Raw genomic sequence first — 20,320 nt, 5'->3', positions numbered from 1 at the left:
GGGGAGGGTTTCTGGGACCCAGAGAAGGTTCCAGAATGGAGATGACCTTTGACCAAGCTGTTAGGAGATACCACCACCATCCTGTCATATTTTCCTCATAGCACTCATCACTCTCTGAAATTATGATGTTCATTTATTTGTTTACAGATTTCTTGTCCTCAGAATCATCTCCAGGACAGCAGGGACATTGTCTCTCTTTCACAGTACTCCATTCCCAGGGCTTAAAGAGGCACATAGTAGATTCTTGGTAAATATTCATGCCTGGTGCATAGTATGCACTCAATAAATACATGCTGCATAAATGAGTGTACAATGGTTCATTCATTTCCTCACCCTGGTAAGCCAAGTAATGGCCCCCAAAGATGTCCCTGTTCTAATCCCTGGAACCTGTGAATGCATTACCTTACGTGGTAAAAGGCACTTAGCAGATGTGATTAAGTTAAGGACCTTGAGATGGGGAGATTATTCTGGATTATCTGAGTAGGACCAATGTAATCACAAGGGTCTTAAAAGGGAGGAAGGAGGTTCAGCATTAGAGACAGAGATGTGATGCCAGAAGCAGAGGTCATGATCCAAGGAATACAGGTGGCCTCTAGAATCTGTAAAAGGCAAGAAAGTGGATTCTCCCCAAGAGCCTCCAGAAGGCATGCAGCCCTTCCAACCCATCTTAGACTTCTGACCTCCAAACTATAAGTCAATAAATTTTCATAGCTTTGAGCCACTAAGTTTGTAGTGATTTGTTATAGCAGCAATAGGAGAATAATACATTTACTCACTTATGTCAAGGAGCAGGAGATCTATGGGGCTATTGGAAATGTCATGGTCTGGGATATAGAAGGCCTAGGTTTTACCTCCAGCTCTGCCTCTAACTCTGTGAAAATTTGAGCAAGTTCTTCTCCTTTTCTGGGCCTTCTCCTACCTTCACAACTCTCAGGGGTGGTAGAAAGGCTGACTGGCTCTCCGCTGGACCCTCCTCCAGCACTAGAATGTGCGCCACTCTGCTAGATATTCAGACTCAGAGGTGGGGTGGTCACGGCAACTGGAGCTTCAGGTCTGTCCCAGCAGCCACCATAGCCCAGGGCTGGCAGAAGCAAGGAGGGGGGTGGGTTGGACAGCGAGAGCCTCTTCCTAGGGGTGGTGAGGAGCAAGGAATGAGCTGTTTGGGCCCCAAGGCACTGCCTGGTTCTTTGTGAATGAGAAGACATGGATTTACCTCTCATGATCAGCCATTTCCAGGAGGCAGGCAGAGCAGCAGGTTGGCATAAAAGATAAAAGATACTGACAAAAAGAGATGGTTTCCCACACCTCACTGCTCTCCCTGTAGACAGCTAAGGAGCTATCTTCCAGCTCTATGACGGTATCCACCTCGATGAGAGCTAAAACAGAGACTACCACAATAATAACTTTGGGGAAGTGGATTTGGCTCAATGGCTAGAGCATCTGCCTACCACATGGGAGGTCCAGGGTTCAAACCCAGGGCCTCCTGACCTTTGTGATGAGCTGGCCCACGCAGTGCTGATGTGCACAAGGAGTGCCGTGCCAGGCAGGGGTATCCCCCACATAGGGGAGCCCCACGTGCAAGGAGTGTGCCCCATAAGGAAAGTGGCCCAGAGCAAAAAAAGTGCAGCCTGCCCAGAGTGGCACTGCACACATGAAGAGCTGTCGCAGCAAGATGATGCAACAAAAAGAGTCAGAGATTCCCAGTGCCGCTGACAAGAATACAAGTGGACACAGAAGAACACACAGAAAATGGACACAGAGAGCAGGCAACTGGTGGCGGGGGTAGGGAAGGGGAGAGAAATAAATTTAAAAAAGCAAATCTTAAAAAAAATAATTATTTTGCTAACTGGCACTTACATAACTCAAACTATGTGCCATATACCATTTGAGGTCATTGAATTTGCACACAGCCCTTTCAGGAAGATTCAGTTATATAAGTCTGTTTACAAACTGTGGAAACTGAGGCACAAAGTCACTCAAGTGATGAGCAGCAGAGCCAGGATTGGTAACCAGGCAGACTGGCTCGAACAAAGGCTTGGGTTGCTCTACCACCCTTAACCCCATGCACCTCTTGAGTTCTTTGTGCTGAAATCTCCCGAAACATGAAGTCACATAGTCCTAGAGACATTGCCTTGTCATGCCTTTTTTTACAGATGAGGAAACTGAGGCACAGAAAGGTGACTCCAAATCTTTTTTTTACTCCAAATATGATACCCCTGCATAGCTTTTCACTGTCATTTCAGAGCCTCACATGGGCTTGTATTTTCCCCACTAAAAATAATAAAAATTAATATTGTTCTGAGCATTACTGTGTGCCAGCATTGTGCTAGGATTCTGTGGGAATTAATGTATTAAATAGAACAATCCTAGGAAAAAACTGTTGTGATCATCCCCACTGTACAGATGAGGAAACTGAGGCACAAGGATTAAGATGCTGGCCCAAAGTCAGAGAGCAAATGAGTGGCAGGTACCTAGGGTGTGAAGCCAGACCGTCCGAGTTGTGAGCCCATTCTGGTAACTCTGACCCTGAATAGCCTCCAATTAACCCACTTTGGAGCAAGCACTGCCCTGGATCCCTTCTTCCCCACGTTGAGCTGAGCTGGTAGGACCCTCCCAAAGTCCAGGCTCTGGCTCAGTTCCAAGTCCCAAGTCCAAAGGGCTGGCGAAGGAGTCTCACATAAAAATGGAAACAAGAAGAAGAACACCTCCTAGAATTATTACAAGTCATTCAACCATTATTTCTCTCTTGTTGGAAAGCATGCTTCCCACAATTAATTCCACCCCATATAACCGTCACATTTTATTTGGAGATAGACCTTCTTCAAAGCCCAGGGAATAAATGGGGAACTAACACATTCTGTACTTTATTTCCTAAGTTGGTAAACAGAAGCCACTATTCTCAGCCTGAAACCCAAGAATCCTGGGGCTCAGGCAGTAATAGACCCTCCGGCCTGATGGTTCCACATATAGAACACTCATTTGTTCATTCTCTCAACAAGCATCTATTGGGCATCCAATGCATACCTGCCCTTTATCAAGGCAGGGACGTGGCCAGGAATGTAAGCAGGCCCTGCCTGCTCACAAGTTATTTATTCACATGTCCCCTTTGTCTTCCCCAGGAGTGGTCTCCATGCAGCCCACACCACCCACCCAGATTCATCTTCCTGGGGCCTACCACAGGATCTAGGAGTTCTGGTATGAAAGACACCTTGTAAAGGAGGGTTAGATAAACATATTGAAGCATGGGTATGCTTTTGAATCAAGTAAATCACCAAATAAAGTGTATAGAAGAGGAAGGTGAAGTTCAGAAAGAACACTTCCTGGAGACGCCCAAGTTGGTTTGAGGAAGATGCAGGATTTGGCAGTGTCATCTCTGCACTGGTTCTCAACAGAGGCCCATGGATACTTTAGTGCTAGGAGGAACCTTAGTTATGCCCATTTAAGAAAATGGCTTGGCTTTGGCTTAGGTGAGCATTGCTGAGTGCTTGCTATAGACCATGCAGCATCTCACTGAATCCTCTGAACAAGCTCCTAAAGTAGATACCATTATTCCCTTTTTACAGATGAGGAAATGAAGGCTCCAAGAGCTCAAGCCCCTTGCACAAGATCACAGAGATTTTAAGTGACAGAGCAGAGATCTGACAGTTTGTTTGACCCAAACACCATGCTCTTAGCCCACCGCTCCTGAATCAAACCAGACTTAAACCGGGCATCCATGCCCAAGTACTGGGCATTTATGAGGATGTCACTGTATTTCTTTGAGGCTGTGGCATCTATTGCAAGGTGGCTCACCCAACTCCACCCCAATGTCCTGTGCTGGTGTGGGCCTTCCTGCTAGCTATCAGAGAGCTAGAGCTCTGCTTTCTGCAGGTGACCGAGATCCTGCGTGAGATATGGACAAAGGGAGCAAATGTTTTAGGTGGCTGCGGCTGTAGTGCTGATCCTGCTGCCAAGCACAGTCAAGGAGGCATTGGGTCTCCAGCAGCAACTTAGCAGAGGCCCTGGCACCCAGTTCTTAGTTTTGTGGTGAGGGAAGGGGGTGGCCCCATGCCCATTTCCCAGGTCTGAATCCCAGGAGAGGCTTGGAGTCCTGAGCCACCAATAACTGGTGGCAGCTTCTTTGTTTCCCCAGTTTTCTGATCAAGGCAAAAGCAGCAGCAATGTCCCTGGGCCAGTTCTGTGGCATTTCTCTAGATGCTGTTTCTGGAAACTCAACCTGCAGCCTCATCCTGCAGTCTTTAAGGACTGCATCACGACCTAATTCCCTGCACTGGACCCCTTCCTGCTGAAGTTACCTAGAGGAGTTCCCTCCATCTGCAACTGAACCGCCAATCAGAGCTTTTTCACTGGAGGGGCTGGTATGCAATCCCAGATCCAAAGTGAGGAGCACAGGTTTAAAGTGCAGAATCTCCCAGCACAGGATTCTAGACCATCCAACGCCAACAATTCCAGGGCCCCCGAGACTCGGGAAAAGCGGTCCAAAAATAACTCAGCACCTGGATTCATTGAGACCAGGATTTTAAGACAATGGTACTTCTAGACTTTCTTCTTAAATGGACAGCGTGCCACCTTTGTTTTCTTCCAAGACCTTGACATTCCCCAAATCAAGCAGGAAATCTGGATTTTTACATGAAATTGTCTAAAATTTAAATGGCAGCAATGAATCCAAATGCTCCTAGAACACATCTGCAGGCTGGATGCAGCCAAATCTACATATGCAGGGGTTGAGAGCCCTGACAACTAAATCACATTATCGGCATAGCCTTAAAGAACTCCACTCCTCTCCAGAAGAAAAAAGATGGTTTCATTTTCAATCTTGAATTAGAGTCACGTGGGCCCATAGGGAGGGCAGGACAAGATCTGACAGCGGGTATCTTAGCGTTGATATTCTCTCTCAACCCCTCATCATTCTGCATCCACCACCCCTAAGGTGTGGGAACAGAGGGAGGGCTGAACCCACCCAACCCCCTATACACACACTCCTAGACCTACACAGAGACACTCCTCAGGTCTGCTGATTGAAAGAATGAGAGGTGGGCACTGGCTGACATAGACCCAGCCCCTTCTTAAGGCGCTCAACTTCCATATCTCAGGCACAAGTCATTTCAGGCCAACTTCCTCATTCCAAACATGGAGGCAATAATCCCCACTCCATCCCAAGAGGCTACGGGAAAATCTGACAATATAACAAGGTGAGAAAGTTTTGGGGAGGTAAATGTGTTTTTCAAATTCCTGGCCTTGTTATTATTAAGGTTAATAGGTGCCATCAATATGTTCAGACCTGCCAGGCAAGAAGCAGGATAGTTTCATATATTGGTTGTCACCTAATCCTCATGACAGCCCAGGAAGTAGGAGCCATCATTACCATGCCCATTTTACAGATGGGAGCACTCAGGCCCGAGAGTGTGTCCTTCACTGTTAAGTGGCTGAGATCGAACCTAGATCTGTCTGATTTCAAAGCATGATTATTCTCTGAGTGCCTACCATATGCAGCATGCTCATCTAGGGACAATAAGATATCACCCAACACTAAAAATAAAGAGTTGCAAGTAAGTGAGTGTCCCAGACACCGGAGACTTTGTACATAGAAACAGTTATTAGTTTAACCATGGGATCAAAATCTTTTAGACAATGAATGATATCTTGTCCTTTGTCCTGCCTACTAAATAGGGCCCTCCTGTTTCTCTGGACCCTGGCAGAGGCCAGCCATGGGAGTGTCCTATAATGTGAGCTGAGCCCCAGCTCCTGAGATGAGTGGAGTCTTTTGACCCTTAGACCAAGTTCCTCCAAGCTGTGATTCTTTCATTTTCATGCTTCTTATTTTTATAATCTCTTCATCTGTCCCCTTGTTCTCAGGCTGTCAGCTGTTGCTTCTGGCTGCTGTCACTATGCTTCTCTAACATCCTACACACTTCTAATTTGCTCCTTCGATATGCTACAAGCCTGGGAAATCAGGTCAGGGAGCTTATCAGAATAGTGGGCAAAGTCAGAGTAAACAGGCTCCAAGTGACCAAGTGTTGGCTTTTTCCCAATACGCATATGGTGGAGGTTAAATTGGGCTACTTTCTTTTTCTATATAGTTTTCAAGGAAAATGGCCTGCAGCTGTAATGATGAAAAATTCTAAGAGCACTGTGACAAGGAAAATGAGCCTTGCTGTTCCAAAGATTCTCCGTTTTCTACCTGCTTCACAACACAGGCATTGAAAATGCAAGGAGCCCAACTTGCTGGTGTGCAAATGGGAGATTGTGTGGGGGAGAAATTAGGGTCATCTCAGCAAAGCGGGGCCCACCTTGGGCACAACTCAAGGAGGAAAGAAGAACGATGACCTACCTTTCAAGGCCACTGCCGCAAAGCTCCCACATGGCCCACCACATGTGACTCCAGCTTCCTTGAGGCTCAGGGATTTTCCATGAACCTACAAAGTCAGAGCCCCGAGAGCTCAGTCCCCAGACCCCCCCGAGTCATCTCCATTCACTGTCCTAGAGCGGCCTCCAGCTGTTCACAGACACCTAGGCCCGCCCACCCTCCAGCCTCACCCACACCCATTTTATTTTTTACCATCATTAGGCCTATGAGGATTGACCCTCACCCGGCTCCTGCCATTTCCTCATTAAGAAATGGGAGGGAAAGAAGAGATCTTCCTCAGAGGAGTTTCTCAAACATCTTATCATCTCTACTGGGAAGGACATGGGGTGGGGGAGGTGGGAGAAGGAGGGAGGACAGGAGAGAGTAGCTGAGAGCACAGACTTTGAGGTCAGACAAATTCCAGCTCTGCCACTTACTGGCTGTGTGACCACAGACCAATGAATGAACCTCTGAACCTCGATGTCCACACCTGTCAAGGGGAGACAGGGACCATTTAACTCATCAGGCTGCTAGAAGGATCCCATGTGAGAATGCGAGTGAAGCTCTGCTTGTAATGCCTGGCCTTTGAGCACTACAGAGGTTGTGATGGTGGTGAGGACAACTACGACCCCCATCAGTAGCAGCAGCAGGGGGGTCTGCAGGTCAGCACCCTGCAGGACGACCTTGGCACAGAGGCCAACATACATTCAGGCTTTGGAGCTACTCCAATTAAGAGAAGAAAACAGAATTCTAGGAGCCCAGACTAGAAAAGTCCTTAGAGACTACATGACTCCTCTCCCTTTCTGCATGGGAAAAGGGAGGCCTAGTTAGAAGGGACTTGCTCAAGGTCACTAAGCCAGTGAGGGGCAGAGGTGAGACCCCACTCTCTTTCCCCCTGTCCAGGGGCTCTTCCCTTTGCTCCACTGCCACACGACAAAACAGACTTGCGAGGAGTTATCGAGCCATCCTATATTTGGGCGCTGAGCTAGAAACGTGAGCATCTGGACAAGGAAGCTGCAGGCTGGGCCAGGCCCTCCCGCTGCACAGGACCCAGGACACATTTGTGGGAGTTGGGGTTGGAGTTGAGAAGGAGTTACAGGCGCCCTCCCAGATTTCCATATACTAAGACCACAGCCATCTGCCTTTTACTTACTAGCCTTGGGGGTGCCTCTACCCTTCTCTGGGTCTCTGCTCCCTATCTAAGAATTCTCCCGGCTCACACAGTCTCTGCAGTCAATGCACCTTTCTGGACCCTCTGGGTGCCACACCTGTGAATGGATGTAACCATCACCTTATCCACAGTGATTTGGCCAAGTTAACTGAATTTCTGCTTCTGTCTCCTTTAGCCAAGGCCCAGGACTATGGCTGAGGGGTCAGCAAACTCTTTCTGTAAAAGGCCAGATAGTAAAGATAGTAAGCTTACAGGCCACATGGTTTCTGTCACAACTGCTTACCTCTGCCCTTGTAGTTCAAAAGCAACCACAGACAATACTTAAATGATTGGGTGTGGCTGTGTTCCAGTAAAAGTTTATTTACAAAAATAGACAGGGGGCTGATTTGAACCATGGACTGTAGTTTTCTGACTCCTGTTCTAGATCACTCTAAGCTGGGCCTGTCACTTCCTGGAAGATCAGGATAACCAGCCTGTCCTGGTTTGCCCAGGTCTTTCCCAGCTGCAAGTCCTGTGTCCTGGAAAACCACTCTATCTCAGACAAACCAGGATGGTCAGTCACCCTGGGGGGGATGCTGTAGCCCCTGATTTCTTTTCTCGCAGCACTGTCCTCCATAATAAGGAGGAGGAGAAAGACCAGGAGGAAAGGCTATTGTTTAACACAATGCGCAGGTCTTTGTCGACATTACCTCCTTTGATCTTCAGAATAACCCAGTGAGGTGGGGGCGAAGGCTGGACTGGACTCAGTTTAATCTGCCTCCAGAGCCCAGGGTCTCCCACTTCCTCCCCAGGCTGTCAGAACCTTGAGGACAGAGCCGGGGCCTGTCATCTCTGTATCTTCAGTGGCCAGCAAAGAGGATGACACATAGAAGATGCTGAACAGGGAAGCAGATGTGGCTCAAGTGAATTGGTTCCTGTCCACCATATGGAGGTTCCTGTGTTTGATTCCTGGGGCCTCCTGGTGTAAAGGACGCTGGCCTGCACAGCCCAGAGAGCTGGCTGGCCCTCGTGGTGCAGAGACCAGGGGCAACAAGATGACGCAATAAAAAAGAGACATAGGAGAGAGACAGTGAGAGACAAAATAAACCAGAGAGCTGAGGTGGCTCAGGTGATTTAGTGCTCTCCCTTGTCGGAAGGTCCCAGGATTGGTTCCCGGTACCTCCTAAAGAGAAGATGAGAACAGAAGACAAGCAGGCACAGCGAATGGACACATGAGAGCAAATGGCGAGTGCAAGTGGTGGCGGAGGTGTGTGGGGAATTAAAAAAATAAAATAGAATAAATCTTCAAAAAAATAAAAAAGGTGCTGAACAAATACTGTGCATCAGCAAATACTGATATTGAATGAATGAATATGTGAATGAATGAATGAGCAAGCAAATTTTTCCACACGCAGATACCTCCCACTTGTGTGAAATGATTCATTCCTGCCAATCCAACCTTATGGGAAGCTAAGGGGGAAAACATTGCATTATGCTAAGATGCTGGTTAAGTCAAACATGCCTGCTGGCACTAGGAAGGCAGCATGCCATTGTGCTTACAAACAGGGTCTCTGACCCCAGACAAGCTAAAAATCCTTTTCTGGGCTGCCTGATCCAGGTGAGCCAATTTACCCCTCTCAGCATCACAGATTCATAACAGAAGATTTATCATAGAAACTGCCTCATAGTAAGGCTGTGAGTAATAGATGATACCCATGAAGTCCCTGGCATGGCATGTGGTACCTGGAAATACTCCATAAACATCATCTATCATTATTGTTACTGCTGATGTTGGGGTGGGTAGAAAGCAAGGCAGGATGGGATGCAATTAAGCAGTCTTGAGTGAGTGCACCTCCCCCCCCCACCCAGGGTCACGCAGACTACTAGAAACTACATTGGTTTGCAATGACCACAATAATGCTGTGTAACAAACAATCATAAAACCCCAGTGGCATACAAGAAGAAGCAATTATTTAGCTCAATTGTCTGTGGCCAGCTGGAGCGTGGCTGAGCTAGGCTGGGCTTGGTTCTTCACTGAGGTTGGGGCCCAGAATGGCTTGACAAGGGTTCATATTGGGGACAGGCTGGGGAGGCAGAAGCTACCTTGGGGAAGCTCTTTTCCCAACCATGGCAGAAATATGTGGAGTCCCCTAAGGCCTAAGCTTGGAATGGGCAAGAGTCACTTCTACCTCTCTCTAATGGCCAAAGCCAGCCACATGGCCAAACCCAAAGTTGAGGAGCAAGGGCACATATGCTGCCTCCTTAGTGAGGAGAGCTGCAGAGCCTCGTGGCTAAGGACAAAGGGACAAGGAGAAGGAGGATGGGAGGCCAGGGACAAGTCTGTCCCAAGAGCCAAACACCAGCAAAACTCTGAAAGGGCCCCCCTGGCCCTGCCTGCCCTCTTCACCAGCTCACCACCCTCAGCTCCTGCCCTGTCACCTCAAATCTGGAAGAGACTTGAGCAGTAACATATGCAGTCCACGGCGACCCCAGCCCCACTCACAGCTCACCCCAGTCCCCATCTTTCCAACATCTGTACCTGCTCCAGGGAGCCATTAATCTCGGGCAATTTCGTTCCTCACTTGATTTGTTTATTTAAGGAAAACAAGTTGCTCCTAATTAGAAACACTGCTGTCAAGATGTTTGGTGCATCCTAGGCTGCCTATTTTCAGACCTTCTGCCTAAAATTATACCTGCGCTTTTTTTCTCTGAGTTTGTTCAGCAACTGTCCTGAGTGGAGATTTATGGCAAGAGAGGTTTGGGCAGTGGTGGGGGAGAGGGCGCCAGAGGCAGGAGAATACATGGGGCTCCAGAGGATGGCAAGGCAAAGACTCTTGGAAAAATTAACATGTGACCTCCCAGCCCCCTGCCTGCTGAGGCAACACTCGGGAGGGGCGTAGCACAAACACATTCAGACCTGCAGATCGGGGAGGAGGTTTGTCTTGAAGTTCAGAAAACTTTTCTGTTTGGAAGCACTTACATCTATACCCCACTGGCATTCAGACGTACCTGCAGAGAAGCACACGCTCAGAAACACACTCACATACCTGGAGCACATGCAAGAAGGTATAGGGCCAACACACACAGGTAAACACCCTCAGAAACACACAACACATGAGATGTGCAGGAAAGTTTCACTGCCATAGGCATGCTCAGAAGAACACTCATACACAGACCTGGAGACATGCAAGAACATACAATGCAACACCCATGTGTACACACACTTAGAAACTCACTCAGACACATTAGACAAGCACAAAAGTTACATTGCAACACACCCAGAAATCACATGGGATGTGATCAAGTGTGCAATGCTATATACAGGCATACACACTCAGAAGCATACACATGTGTACACAAAGAGATGCACAGAAGGTTTACATTGCAATACACACAGGTACATACCCACAGATACACAGAGAGACACAATCAAATGATCACTCTAGCACTCCTGGATACACATGCTCAGAAACTCACACATATACACAGAGATTCTCACAGAGGTTACACTGGGATACAAAGGAACACACACTCAGAAGCACACACATACACAGAGGGAATACAATCAAGTGTGTAATTCTGTATACACATATACACACAGAGAGGCAAAAAGATACACTGAAAAACATTTACCCTCCTCTGCGGTAAGCACACACCACAAATTCACATTCACATTGTCACACACATATATGTATACTCACATACATGCGGAAACTCATAGCTGCTCAAGTATATCACGCAAACAGCACATGTGTCCACTCAGCGTGCACCCAGGCAGACACGCAGAGCTGCTCAAACCTAAGTATTCCTGCCCTGACCCTCACAGCACACATGTGGCTGTGCAGTCATGGCCATGCGCTTGGTCAAAGATGTGCATGTAACCCACTACATACATGCACAAGCACACATGCATATACACACACATGGACTCACACACGCACACGTTCTTTTGCAGGTGTGCACATGTACACGCTCACAAATCCCCAGGCAGGCACTCTAAGGAGTGCACACTCATATGGATGCCATCCACATGTATGTGCACACACATTTTCACTCTATGCAAGTCTCATCCACCTGAACACATGTGCACAAGTCTGCTTCAGAATGCACACATAAGCACACACTTACACACAAATCTACACACACACACACCCTGTTCCATCAGGAAAGCAAACTATTCATTTTTTCAGAGTTCTAAACATCAAGCCCAGGGATGATCTAGCACATTAGGAATTGTTCCTGTCCCAGTCTCGACTGCAGACCCATGAACTCACTCCAGGCCAGCAGGGGTGAGTTGTGCCTTCCCCACTAGCATGTCCAGCAAGAACCCAGGACAACTCCAGTCTGGGAGAGACATAAGCCTCCCAAGGCTCAGAACTACTCAGAAAGAAGTAAGACTGACCAATCCACTGCCTTCTCCCCCAAATCTCAGGGCTGTCTGCCCCACTTCCTCCCCTGCTCAAGGCTAGAAGACATTTCTTGCCCCAGCATGGCTGTTCCTGCTGGGAACAGAGGCCTCCCTGCCCAGCCCCAGGCACCTCTCAGGCCCTCGGCAGACTGGGTGCCTGACACTTAGACACACTGAACTTCTCTGCCCTGGGTCCCCAGGCAGCTGCAAAGTTGAAGCCATGGGGACGGCTTACCTCCACCTCCTGTTGTCATGGCGATGCAGCAGCTGGGTTCATCCAGCCCTCCCTGCCCTCCTGGGCTCCCCACTAGGAACTGCTAATCCAGCAGTGCATTTATGAGGATGCAGGGAGGGGGTGGAGACTGCAGGTGCCAGGTGATTGGAGAGAATGAGGGCCCGCCCCCAGTGAGAGGCTCACCTGGTCTTGGCTGGGACAGGGCCAGCTTCCCTGGGCACAAAAGCACCCAGATGCTCAGGTACAAGTCCCCAAAACAGACAGTCTTGGTGCAGCCTCCATTCAGCACCACTCTACTAGACTTTACACTCGGTACCCTCTGCGTGCCATTTTATATAGTCCTCCCAACAACCTTGTGAAGTAGGAACTATTCACTCCCTGTTTTACAGGTAGAATAAACTGAGATTCGAAGGGGTGAAGTGAATGGTCAAAGTTAGAGCCGTCTGAGTCCTAGGTCTCTTAAACACTAAATTGCATCACCTCCCAGAATGCTGAAAATCTCATCTGTGGTAATTGCTCAGAGCCATAAAACATCTTAACCGGGACCTCTGAGGATACATGAACTATCTTCATTTTACAGAAGCAGCATCTTGAGAGGTCTAGTGATGTTCCCAAAGTCATACAGTGAATTGAGGGCAGGCTTGAAACTCAATGTCTTGATCCACTAATGGGGCTTTTCCACAGGACATCAAACACCTGCCTCTGACACACTGGCGGAATCCCTGGGTGATCGGCAGTGGAAGTAGCTTCTAGCCTGGGCTCAGAACGGGTGGCCCTCAGAAGCCCATCTCATGCCCTAAAGCCTGCCCACGATCCACATGGCAACACGATTTTCCGAGCCCAAGCAGGAGACCACAGGGCCAGGGGGAAATCTCCAACCTGCTCCCTGGCTCACTGACCAACCAGCTCCTAGGCTGGGACCCAAGCATGAAAGGGTGATAGCATCTATGAGGCTGTGACCACAGGGGTGGCTCCAAAATGATCCCTGGAGGCAGGCAATCTCTTTGGAACTTGATTATCACTGGGAGGAGAAGTAAACTGGCTGAACTCATGAACTATATGCCTCAGTGGCCTGGAGTGTGGGGAGACCGCCACATCCCCAGAGCTGGGAATGGGAATGCCAGGAGCCTCTATCCAACCATCCCTTCCAGCCCCTTCTCTACAAAAAGTTTGTGCCTTTTCAGTCTCCAATCTGATAACAGGAATCATTTCACTGAGCAGTCCAGGCAACTTCCCTAAATCCTTTCCTCATCTATGGAGCAGCCCTTCTTCCTCTTTGGAACTGCAAAGAATGGAACTGACTCCTGTCTCTCCCGGGGGCTCTGCCAAGGAGGTGAGTAAACTCCTGCAAAAACACTGTGGCTGCTGGAAGGGCTTGGAAGGAGGCGATTTAGCTGAGTGGGTTCCCCTCTCCCCAGCCTGCGCTCTCTCTCTCCACACACACCCACCAGAATGGACAATTAGCCTGTAAAGCACTCCACTGGAAAGCCCATCACCAGGCAGCCCTGGACTTTGGCTCTAGATGACAGGGAGTCTCCTTGGCCAGAGAATTCACCCCCAACATGCACCTCATAAAGCCAACTTGGGAATACGAAGGGCTCCTTCTCCCCTAAAAATCTGAGCTAAAATCAAATGGAAGGATTCTCTTGCACGTCGCCTGGCCAGCTTCAGCCTGAGAAGCCCCGGAATGTGTGCCTTTGTTGGTCCCACGAGGTGCCCTGAGGAGGGACGCCCGGATGAGCCCTAATGTCCCACCCTCCGCCAGAGGAAAGAAAGTTTGTCATTTACCCAAACCGGTGCCCTCCCGCTCTGGGTGCTTCGCTCACCCTGCTCTAGGCGCTGAGCCCCCAGCCCCCAGCCTCAGGGGAAGCGGCTGGAACGGAAGCCCGGCGCTGGGCGCAGAAATCATTTCGCAGCAGCTCCGCGCCCCGCTCACGGTGGAGCCCCTTTATCCGGCCCAGGCCCCTGAAGCCCTTACCTTAGGGGTCGCGGCTACTTGCAAACTCTGCCAGTGAAGCCCAGCAGGCGCCTGGGGTCTGCCTGCGACTCCGCTGCCCTGCTCGGCACGCCCGCTCGCTGGGCGCCTTCCCGGCTGCTCGCCGCTGCAGCGGCATCAAGAAAAGCCAAGCCCGGCTTTCCTTCCTGGCCACCAGGGCTCCCGCTCGGCCCGGGGGCTATTTCTCCGGGTCTGGTGCAAGCGGCATCCTCCGCGCCGCCAGCGGGAAAGTGGAAGAGCGTGCGCCCCGGATTGCAGCCGCTGCGGCGGCCGGGGACGAGGAGGCGGTGGCGACGCCAGCCGGCGAGCCTGGGCGCGGGCGGAGGCGAGAGGAAGTGGAAACCGGGCTCCTGCGAGCCCAGCGCGCGGGCGGGCGAGCGGGCGGGACTGCGGGGGCCCGCGCAGCGGCGAGGCCCGCGCAAGGGCCGGCCCCGGGGATGCCCGGGTGCCCGCGGCGGCGAGGTGCAGGCTCGGCCCCGGCTTCTGGCTGGAGCTCTTGCTCGCTGCCTCGCGCTCCGGGGACTTCACGTCTCCAACCCCAGCTCTCCGCGGCCCCCGCTGCCAGCAGCACGCCTCAGCCCCGCGCGCTCCTCAGAGCCACAGCACTGCCTCCTGCTTAACTCCTTGCATGCCACCTGGCCCTCCGCAGCCTCCCGGGGAGCGGGGCAGACCCGCGTCCCAGGCCTGCCACGGAGCTCGGGCGACAAGAACCTTGGTTTCCTGCTCTGTGAAATGGGCTGGATGGACCCAGGTCATCGGGTGGCGAAGAGGATGGACCGAGCTGAGCATACTAAGTGCCAGGCTACCTGGCCTGGAGGTAGCCCTCCATAAATGGCTGAGTGCTTGTTGCGGTTGTAAGGAGATTTAGCACTGCGCCTCTGGTGTAGTAAGCACCCAATCCAAAGGGCAGTTTTGGCTTTTGGCATTGAGTCTGTTTGAACAGGCAGTGGGTTTAAGTGTGACTCTGGCTTACCACTTCCCTTCTCTGGGCCTGTTTCCTTCATGGCTCTATGACCTTGGGCAAGTCACAAGGCACCTGTGACTTTATGTTTCCTCATCAGCAAAATAGGGGTGATAATGTCCACCTTCAAAGATGACTGTAAGACTTCTGCTAATCTCTGGGAAAGAAGCCCATCCCATGCTGTGGCATGTGACAAGAGCCACCGTTTAGTGAGAGCCTCCTAGCTGCTAGACACCATGCCATGTAATTCCACCTCACTGATCCAGCGAAGGAACCCCAGGGGGTAGCTAACTTTTCAGCATCTCCACTTTTAGATGAGAGAAGGGAGGCCCAGAGAGGTTACATGGCTGGCTATGGGCTAGTACAGCCTGGGCTAGTACAGCCAGAAAGTAGCAGAGCCTGGCTTTGAACCAGGACTGACTCCAAAGCCAGTATCTCTTATACTTGGGACTCAAGACCCACTCTAAAGTGGCTTGTGAGTGGACTATTCTTCTTCGGAATTAGCCACAAGAATTCATATCTGCATTTAATTTTATAATAGTGTACTGTTTTCCCAAATACACAGTTCTTGTCTAATGCAGACAATTCAGGAAATACTGCTAAGTATAAAGAAAAACAAAGTAATCCTATTCCCACTGCTCAGAGATGATGATGATACACATTTGATGTAGTTTCTCCCAGTCTTTTTCTATACCTGCATGTAAAAGCAGTTGACACAAAGAAAATGTCCTATGGCTGCATTCTGTATCAGAAGATGGGAAGGGCCTGACACATGCAACTCAGAAATGCTTTGCTAAGGCTGTCTCCAGACTCTCCCACCCCGCCCCCATCAATCCCAGATGCTGTTTCCCTACCAACTAGCCCAAAAGAAATCCAACCAAATTTCAGATTTTTTTTAAAATTAATTTTTATCTCACGAGCAAATCCAGCTCTGGTGCTTTCCCCTCCCTCACCCCACTCTGTGCCTCCCTCTTGGAAAACCTCTGGAGTACAAGAACCACCGATACCTCACACACCTTCCAACCTGTCCCCTGACTCTCACCCACACTACATCATGAGAAGAGCATTCCCAGGATGCCGACTCCAGAGGGATCACCAGAGAGACCCTTATGTTACAGACACATACAGGACAGTAGAGTGACTTGGGTTCAAATCCTGGCTCCATCCTGGGCCACCTGCAACCTCTGGAACCTTTCTAACCCTCTGTTCTACACCATTACCAGGAAGATGTAAAAAATGCCAACCATCTGGAATGGCTGAGAGGATTATGAAATGATGGTGAGTAAATGCTCAACTAATGCCAGCTATTGCTTTTTCTTGTTAAAGAGGGGAAGTGATCTGACTAAGACTAATATTGATTGCCAACAATTACTGAGTCCTTGCTAAGTGACAGGCACAATTCCCATTAGTTCTTTACAACTTTAGGTGATAGTATATTAGTCAGCCAAAAGTGTGCTGATGCAAAATAGCAGAAATCCATTGGCTTTCATAAAGGGTATTTACTTGGGGTGGAAACTTTCAGTTACCAGGCCATAAAGCATAAGATGCTTCCCTCATCAATTCTATTGCCATGTGTTGGGGCAAGATGGCTGCCAACGTCTGCCAAGAGTTCAGGCTTCCTGGGTTCCTCTATTCCCGGGGCTGTGTTTCTCTCCAGGCTCAGCTGCTGTGCTCACTCCACAAGGCCAGCAGTAAACCATCAGGAGAATGACTCTGTATCTCTCCCCGGGGCTTCTGCTGTGTGTAAGGAGTCACCAGTCTTCCTCTGTATTCTTCTCCTGTGTGCTCACTTCCTGGGCTCCAGCTCAAAACTCCAACATCAAAGCTCCAGCATCAAAAAGCTCCAACTCTGTCCTTTGCCATGCCTTTTATCTGTGAGTCCCCACCTACCAAAGGGCAGGGACTCAACAACCTACCGATGTGGCCCAATCAAAGCTCTAACTATAATTTAATCATGCCCAGGTACAAACCAGTTTACAAACATAATCCAATATCTATTTTTGGAATTCATAACTATATCACACTGCTACAGATAGGTATTAGAATTAGGTCATTTAAGGATGAGAAAACTGAAGCCCAGAAAGGTGAAGCCATTTGCCCAAGGACAAACAGCAAGTTCATGGCAGAGCCTGGATTAGATCCCAGCTCTTCCACACACCCCTATCCACCATCCCCTGCCAATCACCAGCCCTATTCCAAATGGGAGACTCTGTGGGCAGTTTCCATCCCCTCTTGTTCCCACATTGAACCAAGAACCTCTTGCTGGGACTCTAAGACACACTTCTCTGAGAGAGAGGTCTGAGGTCAGTTGCCTGGTCAAGGAGCCCTCTGCAGGTTGCCAGGGATCTGAGGCAGGAACTATGGACTTTCAGCAGCCCCCAGACCACCCCACCATGGCCCACTTCTTCCTGTCCCCTCCCTAATTCCCCTTAAGAATGGGAGTCAGGCCCCTCACCAAGTGGCAAGAGCCATAGTCTTGGAATCAAGCTAGTGAAGTGCCCTTGGATGGCTCACTCTCCTCTGAGGCTCTACCTCTTCATCCTTTCAAAGGACTAACAGGACTTGAATAAGACATTTCTCCAAAGAAGATATACAAATAGCCCAAAAGCACATGAAAGGATGCTCACCATCATTAGTCATCATGGAAATGCAAATTCAAACAGCCGTGGGATACCACTTCACGTTCAGTAGGATGGCAATAATAAAACAAAGTAACAAGGATTGGTGAGAATGTGGAGAAATTGAAACTCTCAAGCATTACTGGTGGGAATGTAAAATTGTGCCACTGCAATAGGAAACAATTTGGTGGTTCCTCAAAAGGTATAACAGAATTACTATAAGACCCAGCAATTCCACTGGTAGATATACATCCAAAACAACTGAAAACAGGTGTTCAAACAAAAATGTGTACACCAATGTTTATAGCAGCATTATTCACAAAAGCCAAAAAGTGGAAACAATCCAAGTCTCCATCAACAGATGAAAGGTCAGTAAAATGTGGTATGTCCATGCAATGGACTATCATTCAGCTATAAAAAGGAACAAAGTATGCTACTTCCATGCTACCACCTGAATGAACCTTGAAAACATGCCAAGTGGAAGAAGTCAGGCATAAAAGGTCACATATTGTACGACTCTGTTTATATGAAATAGTCAAAACAGATACATCCATAGAGATAGAAAGCAGATAGTGTTTGCCAGGGATGGGGGTGGGGAATTGGGAGTGACCGGTTTATGAATACAGGGTTTCCCTTTGGGATGGTGAAAATGTTTAGGAACTAGAAAGAGAAGATGGTTGCATGACACTGTGAATGTACCAAATGTCTCTGAATTGTACAGTTTAAAATGGTAAATTTTATGTTATGTGAATTTTACCTCAATTTAAAAATCATATTTTTTAAAAAGAAATAATAATGTCTGCTTTGCCTGCTTTTCAGGTTTCTTAGGAAGATGATGGATTGGAAAGTACCCTGAAAACAGCAGAATCTGTACAAATATAAGGATGATGTTATAAGCATCCAATAAAGCATTGTGGCAACTTGTAATTGTTCGAAGTGGGAGCTATGGAGACAGGCCTTTTTTCCCTATATGGACATCCAGTGGAATCATTAATATTTATTGAAAAAAGCATGCCTCCATGCCTCCCCCCGCCCCCACTGTCCCGCCACTCTGAGGGACCACCTTTGTCCTAAGGCATGCATCCACACGTGCAAGGGGGTGGGTTAGGGCACTCCATTTGTCTGCACTGGTCAATTTGAATAATCTTGTGCCAATATCAATCACATGGTCTAAAAGCCATCACTTTGTGATAGTGTTGATATCAGTGAAACAAGTTCATTTGTTTTTTTGTTTTGTCTTGTTTTTCCATCCCACTGTAAGAGTCTCTTAGCTGTTCTTGGCCTTTTGCATTTGCATATAAATTTTAGAATCGGTTTATGAAGTTCCTCACACAAAAACAACTGAACAGCAACAAAGGACCTGCTGGGTTTTGATTGGGATGGCATTGAATCTACTTGACACCTTTACAATATTAAAATTTGCAATCCACTTACCTACACAAAAATTAATCCCAGTCGGGAGGGTAGATTTGAATGTGAAAGGCAAAACAACAGAGCTGCTAGAAGGCAATAAAGGAGAAAAATCTTTGTAACCTTGGGGTAGGAAAAGATTTCTTAAACAAGGCCCGAAAAGCACTATCCATAAAGGAAAAGACTACATTTCACTATATTAAAATTGTAAGAACTTCTCTTTGTTAAAGACACCTTTAAGAGAGTGAAAAAACAAGCCGTAAAGCGGAGGCAGATATTTTCAACACACATAACTAAGAATATACAGAGAACATCTACAAATCAATATGTAAAAAACAGACAACCCAACCACAGGGCTAAGAAAGTTGGACAGACATTTTACAAATGAGGATATTCAAATAGCCCATAAACACATTAAAAGGTGCTCAATCTAATTAACAATCAGGGACATGCCAATTAAAACTTCAAGGTGATTCCACCACACTAAAATCACAAAGACTGACAATTCCAAGTGCTGGTGGAAATTGGGTATATTTCTAGTAGGAGAGTAAATTTGTTTTTTAAAAAAACGCTCTGAAAAACTACATGGCAGCATGTACTAAAACAGAACAGACATTTACTCTCTGACCAGTATTTCCACTCCCACATATATACCCAATATAAATGAGTGCTTATGTCCACCAAAACACATGTATAGGGATGTTTATAAGCAGCAATTCTTGTTGCTCCTAACAGATTTTGATATAACCACAAACAACCTAAATGTCACTTAACAGTGGACTGGATAAACTGTGTAGGTTCATATGGTGGGATACTACACAGCAGTGAAAATGACCAAATTACAGCCATACACAGCCACAGAGATCTGAGGACCATAATGTTCAATGACAGAAACTAGATACAAAAGAACTACATAATATTCCAAAACAAAGAAATTCAAATGAGAGTGTTAGAAGCCAGAACAGTGGCATCTCTGGGAGGATGGTCACAGGGGTTTCTGGAATGCTGAATGCCTTCTACTTCTTGGCCTGGTTGGTAGCTACACTGTTGTTTGTGATAAATCATTGAACAGTGCAATTACACATTATACTTTCCTATATGTATATTAAATCTTAACTTCATCAAAAGCTGTGTTTTTTTTAAGTGACAACTCTTGAGCAAAACAGAACCAGGCTCAAATGTGGACTTTACTATAT

At 48.1% G+C, this 20,320-nt stretch overlaps 1 protein-coding gene across 6 annotated transcripts in view; it reads right to left on the bottom strand.

Annotated features, from left to right (window-relative positions):
* Nucleotides 1–20,320, bottom strand: part of WSCD2 (WSC domain containing 2) — a 348,664-nt gene that overhangs the window by 152,388 nt on the left and 175,956 nt on the right. Inside the window, exon 1 of one of the 6 annotated variants that reach the window (XM_058281478.2) lies at nt 14,118–14,689. The exons of 2 other annotated variants lie outside the window; for them this stretch is intronic. The gene's annotated coding sequence lies outside the window, so the exon portion shown is untranslated. Of the gene's footprint in view, nt 1–12,139; nt 13,598–14,117; nt 14,690–20,320 lie in introns of those variants that run through there. 3 more of the 6 variants (XM_058281479.1, XM_058281481.1, XM_058281477.2) reach the window with 3 other exon arrangements.

The sequence above is a fragment of the Dasypus novemcinctus genome, chromosome 19 (assembly GCF_030445035.2).
Source record: "Dasypus novemcinctus isolate mDasNov1 chromosome 19, mDasNov1.1.hap2, whole genome shotgun sequence".
NCBI classification, from domain to species: domain Eukaryota; kingdom Metazoa; phylum Chordata; class Mammalia; order Cingulata; family Dasypodidae; genus Dasypus; species Dasypus novemcinctus.
Note: the sequence above shows the minus strand (reverse complement) of the source record. Positions and strands in the feature narration are given on the sequence as shown.